The 5,966-nt window shown below is 33.9% G+C and overlaps 1 long non-coding RNA gene across 1 annotated transcript; it reads left to right on the top strand.

Annotated features, from left to right (window-relative positions):
- The first annotated feature begins 3,852 nt into the window (after nt 1–3,852).
- Nucleotides 3,853–5,055, top strand: LOC137404662 (uncharacterized). Its single transcript, XR_010979728.1, has 3 exons — nt 3,853–4,143; nt 4,255–4,346; nt 4,476–5,055. It is a non-coding gene; the product is annotated as an uncharacterized lncRNA (long non-coding RNA).
- The last annotated feature ends 911 nt before the right edge of the window (nt 5,056–5,966 follow it).

Below are 5,966 nucleotides of genomic sequence, written 5' to 3'. Positions count from 1 at the left end.
AAAAATTTTTAATGAATGAATAAATGTAGAGAGAATAGTAAAATGAGTTTTTTAAATCTTGACAGTTGGAATTCTTCCTCAAAGATGTTCAAGCTTTCACGAGAGCATAATTTAATTTCTTCGGAAAATTCTACTCCTTCCACTTCAATTGATAATAGAGAAAGAAGCAGAAGTAGGGAAAGAAGTGCATCATCCGTTTCAGCTAATAAATATATCTGCTTAGAATGTTCGACTTCATTTAACAAAAAATCAATCCTCAAAAGACATGTCAAGCACATTCATCTCCAATCGAATGAAAGTTCAGAATCGTTTACATCATCAACTAATGATTCTTCGGAACAATATCGCAAATATGATGATGATGATGATAGCTCAATTATTATACAAGTTTCCGATCTCCCTTTCATTTTCAAAAAAGTAAAGAATGATTCTCATCATTCTTCATTTCGTTCTGCTTCAACTCAAATTGGAAGAGGAGATCCTACTCGATCTAAGATAACAGTAACTCCTATTACTCGTAATCTTGCTGATGATGAAACCGATGAATCAGATGTATCAGAAGAAGAAAATACAAATGAAATCGAAGAAAATAGTTATTTATCTGATCAACCTGCAAATCAAATCGGAAGAAATGAAAATGAAGTGGACGCTGATGATGACAATTTAGTTGGTATTAATGATAGAGTCGAGCCCATCGTTCCTATCGAAAATGAAAGAGAACAAGATAATCAGGATATCATTCCTGTTAATGATGATGAGGAATGGGATGAGTTAATAAGAAGATATTGGAATGCTATGAAAACAAAAAGACGACGAGGAAGAGTTGTTGAAACGTTAAACGTAAATTTATGGAATGGAAATATTCCTCAAGCAGAACTTCCAACTCCAAACCATTCGGAAAGAATATGGAACGAGATGTTGACAACTTGGAATGGGTTACAAACAAGAGCTAAGTTAAATTGTAGTGTGGGATGCATTCTTGAACATAAAACTTCAGGAGAATTAAGATATTTTCATGCTTCATCGAATAATGCTACAATTTTCAAAAAAGCAAAACTGATTACAACAAGACAGGAACTACAGAATTTCTTTGAAGAATTGACAAGACAAGATCTTGCTGCTATAGCGATTCGAGAACGCCCGAATACAGCTTGGAAATTGAATGTAATTACCAATATTTCATTCTATTTCTATAAATTGATTGGAATGGGGCAAATAGGATTGGCTTCAGATCTTCCGACTCACATTCTTAACAATCGACATGTAATCACTATGCATAACATTCCTCGTAGCTGCACTCCTTACACAGACAATCTCTGTTTCTTCAGATGTTTAGCATTGAAGGTAATGTGTAAGTGTTCAAACCGATGTAGTTGCACCAGACAAAGACCAAAACAGCAACTTGTGAAGGTGCTATTTCAAAAGTACTCGAATCACATTTCTTCTTCCTCATCCAACAAAGATCTGATGAATAATTTTCCTGGAATTGAGTTAGGAGACTTAATTTCTCTTGAGAAATGTTTTGACCTCCGTATAACCGTATTTTCTCTGAATGCTGATGAAACCTCAACAGTCATCTGGACATCGTCCCAAAAAGAGGGAAAGGAACTCTTCCTCGATTTGCAGAACTCTCATTTCAGTTTCATCAAGGATGTTAATGCTTATACTAAAGGGTTTAGTTGTCCTTCCTGTGAAGTGAGCTTTACAAAAAGAGGAAATTTCAATAGACATAAATGTAGTCAAGAAGTAGTAACAAACTTCATCTTCGAAGGAGGAAAGTTTAAGGCAACACCTACAATTTTCGAACAACTGAAACGAGAGATAGGAATATCCGTGGCTGAGGAAGATACTTATTATCCCTTTTTAATCACCTATGATATCGAGTGTTATCTTCCAAAATCCGACCTTCCACCAAATTCCAATTCGGTTACATTCACATCGAGACACGAATTGATGAGTATATCAGTTTGTTCAAATGTACCCGGATTTAAGGATCCAAAGTGTTTTGTAAGTGAGGGAGATACTGATTCTTGTATATCTTCTTTTGTTCAGTATATTTCCCAAATTGCTGATGAAGCCTGGGATATCCTTGAAAAAAAACTTTACTACATTAGACAGTTGATGAAGGCAAAAGCTGAAAAGCAAGGAAAAGTTGAAGAAAGATTTAAATCCTGCAAATTTTCCAATCCTCGAGTATACCATTCAAGAGAGGAATTTTGTCATTTATTTAATCGTTTCGACAAATTCATCTCATGTATTCCGATTCTAGGATTTAATTCACAAAACTACGACCTGAATGTGATGAAAGGACCTCTACTTCGATGTCTTCAAGACACAGAAGACGAAGATTTTGATTTTGTAGTGAAAAGAACAAACAAGATGAGTTGTATTCAATCAAGAAGATTCAAATTCTTGGATATTTCCAACTTCATTGCTCCAGGATTTTCCTATGCAAAGTATCTCAAAGCTTTCAAATGCTCTCAACAAAAAGGATTCTATCCTTATGAATATATGGATGATCTTGAGAAGTTGAAACAACCGTTTCTACCAGCTAAAGAATGCTTTTACAGTTCTTTGAGAGATGAACATATTTCGGATGCTGATTATGAAATCTGTTTAAACATTTGGAAACAAGAGAAGATGAAAACGTTAAAAGATTTTCTAGTATGGTACAACAATCTCGATGTAGTACCATTTGTTGAAGCTGTAGAAAAACAAAAAGAAGTTTACAGAACCATGGGAATCGATATGTTGAAAGATGCCATTTCACTTCCTGGATTGGCAGTAAAATGGATGTTGAAACTTTCAGATTCGCCTCCTCATCCTATGAGTTCTCATCATCAGACAATCTCATCACATCATTTCAAAGCTTGTCAACCTGTCTGTCTGATCAAGGAAAGTGATAAAGATATTTACTTTACTATCAAGGACAATATCGTAGGTGGACCTAGCATTGTTTTTCACAGACTTCATGAGTCGAAGAAAACACTGATTCGAGAAAGAAAGTTTGGAAAGGAATCCAAACTTTGTGAACTTATTCTAGGAGTTGATGCAAATGCATTATATTTGTGGAGTATGATGCAAGAAATGCCTACTGGAAACCCTAGAATAAGACGATTCGAAAATGGATTTGCATACACTCATTCTCGAAAAAATAGCATGGCTGCTCATGGATGGTTACAATTTTTGACTTGGAAGGACAATATTCAAATCTTACATGAAAACAACGATAAAGAATTTAGAATTGGACAACATAATCTTCCTGTTGATGGATATTGTGAAGAATCGAATACAGTGTTTCAATTTCATGGATGTTTCTGGCATGGACATAACTGTAACAAGACCAAAGGAATAAGTATACATCCATATAAGAATCGACCCATGAGTGAAGTTCTGGAGGAAACGATAAAGAAGGAAGAATATGTTAAAGAACTTGGATATCGTTTAGTAAGAATCTGGGAGTGTGAATGGAACAAGATGATTGAGGATAACACCGAGATTAAGAACTTTATTAGTATCTTCAACGAAGAGTTTTATCCTTCCAATTCCTTTGCCACCGAGGATGAGATTATTCAGCAGATTATAAAAGGGGAGATATATGGATTCATTGAATGCGATATATCTGTTCCTGAAAACTTATACGAAAAGTTTTCAGAAATGAGCCCCATTTTCAAGAATACATCTTTGAATAGAAATCATCTTAGTGAAAGTATGAAAGAATTTGCTGAAAAGGAAGGAATGCTACCTCAAGAACAACGAACTTTGGTGGGGAGTATGTTTGGAGAAAAAATTTTACTACTCACCACTTTAGCAAAATGGTATCTTAATCATGGATTGATTATAACCAAAATATATCAAGTCATAGAATACACCCCTAGAAGAGTTTTCCAGTCATTTGGAGAATCTGTCTCAAATGCTAGAAGAGCTGGTGACAAAGATCCTGACCAAGAGTTGATAGCCACAACCAATAAACTCATTGGAAATTCATCGTACGGGAAAACAATCACTGAGAAATTAAAACATCGAAATGTCAAGTATATTCAAGGAGATTATGAAGCATCCTTGAGAATACGATCACACAGATTTGAATCTTTGGAGGAAATCGTTGATAGCTTCTATGAGTTGACTCAACACAAGCCTTCGGTTAGTAGTATATATTTATTATCTTATTGATATAATTGAATCATAATGAAAAATTTACTTGAGCTAATATATGTAAAGGAATCTAATAGGACTGTATATATATTTATTCAGATGAAAATGGATATACCTGTACATATCGGATTCTCCATATTACAACTGGCTAAACTTCGGATGTTGGAGTTCTACTATGACTTCATGGATAGGTAAGTAATCTCATTTGTATCGTTTAGAAAAAATATGTATAATGGTAAACATTTGAATGATAATTTTTGAAATGGGAGTATTATAATACTAAGATAACAAGAATTAAGGATTGAAATTTTTTATTTTAGATACTTCGACAGAAAGGACTTCCAGTATGTGGCGATGGATACAGATAGTGCCTACATGGCTCTTTCAGCACCTATGGATAATATCGTTAGAAAAGAGATCGCTGATATATACTACAAAGAATATGGAAAATGGTTTCCTAGGATGTATTGCGATCGACACGCGGATGATTTCCAACTCTGTAAATCTGTTCCTACAAAGTTGTGGGAATTACAAAATTGTTGCAAAGAAGTATATCAATATGATATAAGGACTCCTGGTTTATTCAAAGTAGAATTTTCAGGACATGGAATAGTAGCCTTAAATTCTAAGACTTACTTTTGCTGGAATGATGAAACTCATTCTACAAAGCATAGCAGTAAAGGATTAAGTAAAACTACGAATAGTTTTACAAAAGACACTTTTTTAAAAGTATTACATTCAAGATCTCCTAAGGAAGGGGTAAACAAAGGTTTTGTAAAAAAAGACAATAGAGTGTTCTCATACACTCAACTTAGAACTGGATTAACATATTTTTATTCAAAAAGAAGAGTATGTAACGATGGAGTGAGCACAGAATATATTTTAGCATAATTTTTAGAAGTGAATTTGTTGTTAAGTATATATGATAGTAGAGTTTTGCTCCTCGATGTATTATTACTATAAAATTTTATTTTCTTCATTGGCTCTTCTTTTCGTATATACAATATCAATAATATATAACTAAGCTCATATAAATTCAATATACTATCCAATGTAAAATCATTTCGAATGTAGACTTTCTCATAGTAACATGACTCAAAACATTCTGATTAAAGATTTTGTTCCATTCGAGGTTGCAGAAATAATCCCAGATAACATCTTGGTTCATCTTGACAAAAATGAACAAATTCGTACACATCTTACCGAGGAATGTTTATACTACATTCTAGGAACAGCTGCTTTTAGAAAAGTTGTGTCATTGAAAAGATTAAAGTCCAACTGTGTCTGCAGTGCGTTGGAATGCAGGGAATGTTTGGAATCAACATTATGTGTAAAAGAAATATCGATAACACCCTCAGATTTGAAGATGACCTTTGAATGGGTTGATCTTGAAGCTACCATTCGAGAAGGTAAAATTGGAAAAGAGGTTGATTTAGAATGGATTAACAGATTTATCGCGACCGATTTTAAAACGATGGAAAAAACGATTTTTGAAACCGTGTTTTGGAATAGAATTCGGCACTACATGACTCATCCTACTCAACGTGATGAAACGAAACAACTGCTCTTCAGAAGACTCATTCATATAGCACAATTTCCATTAATCGGAGAAAGCGTGGAAGAGGAAATCGAGCATGAAATTGATGATGTAATTATAGATGAAAAATCTGTTGGATGAAAATAAAATAAAAAGATTCGGAATGATATTAAGTCTACTCCTCTAGATTTCTCCACCATTCTTCAATTTAGCTCTGTTGGTGAAGGAACCAAAAAAAAAAAATCGAAGAAAACAGAAACAATGTCGGTTATAT

This window comes from Watersipora subatra, chromosome 9 (assembly GCF_963576615.1).
Source record: "Watersipora subatra chromosome 9, tzWatSuba1.1, whole genome shotgun sequence".
NCBI classification, from domain to species: Eukaryota; Metazoa; Bryozoa; class Gymnolaemata; order Cheilostomatida; family Watersiporidae; genus Watersipora; species Watersipora subatra.
The sequence above is the reverse complement of the archived record's forward strand: the minus strand, read 5'-3'. Positions and strand labels throughout refer to the sequence as shown.